Source organism: Trachemys scripta, chromosome 14, assembly GCF_013100865.1.
Source record: "Trachemys scripta elegans isolate TJP31775 chromosome 14, CAS_Tse_1.0, whole genome shotgun sequence".
In the NCBI taxonomy this organism is placed as follows: Eukaryota; Metazoa; Chordata; order Testudines; family Emydidae; genus Trachemys; species Trachemys scripta.
In genome coordinates, this window is record NC_048311.1 from 14399362 (window position 1) to 14401664 (window position 2303).

The 2303-nt window shown below is 45.9% G+C and overlaps 1 long non-coding RNA gene across 2 annotated transcripts in view; it reads left to right on the forward strand.

The window, feature by feature from the left end:
• The window catches only part of LOC117887393, a 24059-nt gene extending 21978 nt beyond the window's left edge, over positions 1 to 2081 (forward strand). For both annotated transcript variants that reach the window (XR_004648173.1, XR_004648172.1), the window contains exon 3: positions 815 to 2081. This is a non-coding gene — a long non-coding RNA (uncharacterized LOC117887393). The remainder of the gene's footprint in view (positions 1 to 814) is intronic.
• The last annotated feature ends 222 nt before the right edge of the window (positions 2082 to 2303 follow it).

Genomic DNA, 2303 nt, shown 5'->3' on the forward strand with positions numbered 1-2303 from the left:
TCCGGCTGCTGTGCTCCTCCCCTGATTCTTCGGCTCTGTTTAAGAGCCTAGCTGCCCAAGCGCTACCGGCTTCGGACAGCCCCCATGCCTCTGGACCCTGTGCCCCCGGAGCCCAGGAGGGGAAGTGCCCGGCCGGCGGCTCAGGATCCAGAGGCAAGGGGGCTGCCCGAAGCTGGTAGTGCTTGGGCAGCTTGGCTCTTAAACAGAGCCGAAGAGTCAGGGGAGCAGCAGAGCAGCCGCGGGAAGTGAAGTGCCCGGCCGGTATTTTCCCGGACATGTCCGGCTTTTTGGCAATTCCCCCCGGACGGGGTTTTGATTACCAAAAAGCCGGACATGTCCGGGAAAAACCGGACATATGGTAACCCTATGTACCTGCTTACATAAGGAACGAGGGCAATGCAGCTTAGCTCAGAGTTCCGAGGAAGGAACGCCTAATTAATTGTCCATTCAGTACCTCTTTCCCTGATTTCTCGTTAACGACTGATTTTTAAAAATGAGTTCAGCAGCTCAGCCATTTTACAGTCACCATTAATTTAATCTTCCTCCTTATTTATTAATAGAGCTACTTTCTCTCTAGTTTTTCTTTTCCCCTTGATATATTTCTAAAAGCTCTTCTTAATACCTCTGGGAGCATTAACTCATTCTACTGCCCTTGTTTTATCCCTGAGAGCCTTAACTGGTTGTGAATATTCTTGTTGGGTTCCCTATCCTTGTCGTCCTTTCTAGTATAAATCCTTTTTCTGTCTCAGATTTTTGAGCAACTCCTCTTGGATACAGATTTGCTGCTTCATGTATTTTTCTGTTTCTTTTACAGGAGGAAGGGGAGTTGATTGCATCAATTATAGGAGAACATGTCCCCAGCTGGTGTACCACTGGTATAGCTCCTTTGACTTCAATGGAGAGAAGCTGATTTATACCACCTCAAGATCTCGCCCCATGTCTCTTGAAAATTTTCTGTCATTCTCACGGCTTTCTTCCCGCTGCACCATGTTCAACAAATTCTGTAATTCCCACAAAGGTCCTTGCTTAAAATCCAACACCCTAGTGTATACCCTAGTGTATTATGATGCCCCAGTTAATTATTAACGGTAGTGCTTACAGGCCCAGTCATGGCCCCATTGTGCTAGATGCTGTAAGATACATAGTAAGAGAGTTCCTGCCTCAAAGAGTTTGCAACCTAACTAGGCAAGACAGAAAAGAAATAATTTTATCCCCATTTTACAGATGGGGAATCTAATCACAGAGGGATTAAGGGCAGGATTTTCAGAAGTACCTAAAAGGATCAGGCACCCAACTCCCATTTAAAGTCAATGTTAAGTGAGCAACTAACTCCCTGGGGCACTTTTGAAAATCTTCCTTAAGTGACTTGTCCAAGATCACACAGGAACTTTGTGGCAAAGCCAGGAACTGGACCCAGGTCTACTGAGTCCCAACCCAGTGCATTAAACACAAGGCAACCCATCTTCACTTATGTCCTCAACTGGTTCTATGTCCTATAGTTGTACTTGCTATGCTGAATTCAAGTGCCATTGCGGTCACTAGTACTAGACTTTCATATTAGTCGGGTGCACTCCCTTGAGGCTGAGGATGATCTCTTTCACAGATTTTATTTTTTATGAGTCCCTTGTTGACTGAGGAGTCCGATCGGCATGTTGGCAGATGTTGCAGATTGTGTTGGAAGTCAGGGTTGGGCCAAGATTGCTGAGTGACAGTCGTCTGTCCTTTCTTTTCTGGCATTTTTCAGGGCAAGGCGATTTTCCTCAAAAGTGGTCGTTCCTTCTCTGACAAGTCTTCACCAGTTATCTCCCAATGCGTAGTGTCGATGCCACCTCTCTTCATGTTTATCTTGAAGATGTCTTTAAAGTGTTTCTTTTGGACTTCCTGTTTCCTTTCTTCTTCGGTGAGTTGGGCGTAGAGCAGTTGTTTCAGTAAGTGAACATCAGGCATGTGCACACAGTGCCCGCTCCACCTCAGCTGGCACTGGATAATCAGGGCTTCAGCACAAGATATTGGCCTCTGTGAGGACACAGACATTAGTGCAATTTCCATATTACTCTTGCATTCACAATAAATTCCTACCCACTGGTAAGAAATGTCTTCTGTTCTGATTGGGTCTTTTACGTACTGGATTATGAAGTTATCTCATGGGTAGCTCTCTGAGGGTGGTGACCCATATGTAGCTCTGCTCGTCACCCAGCAGATTCCTGGGTTGTTAAAATCCACCATTTGGGTGGTATCCTGCAGTCTTGAGTTCGCTGAAGATTGATCTATGACTTTCATTCTTGTTGCCTTCTAGTCCTGGG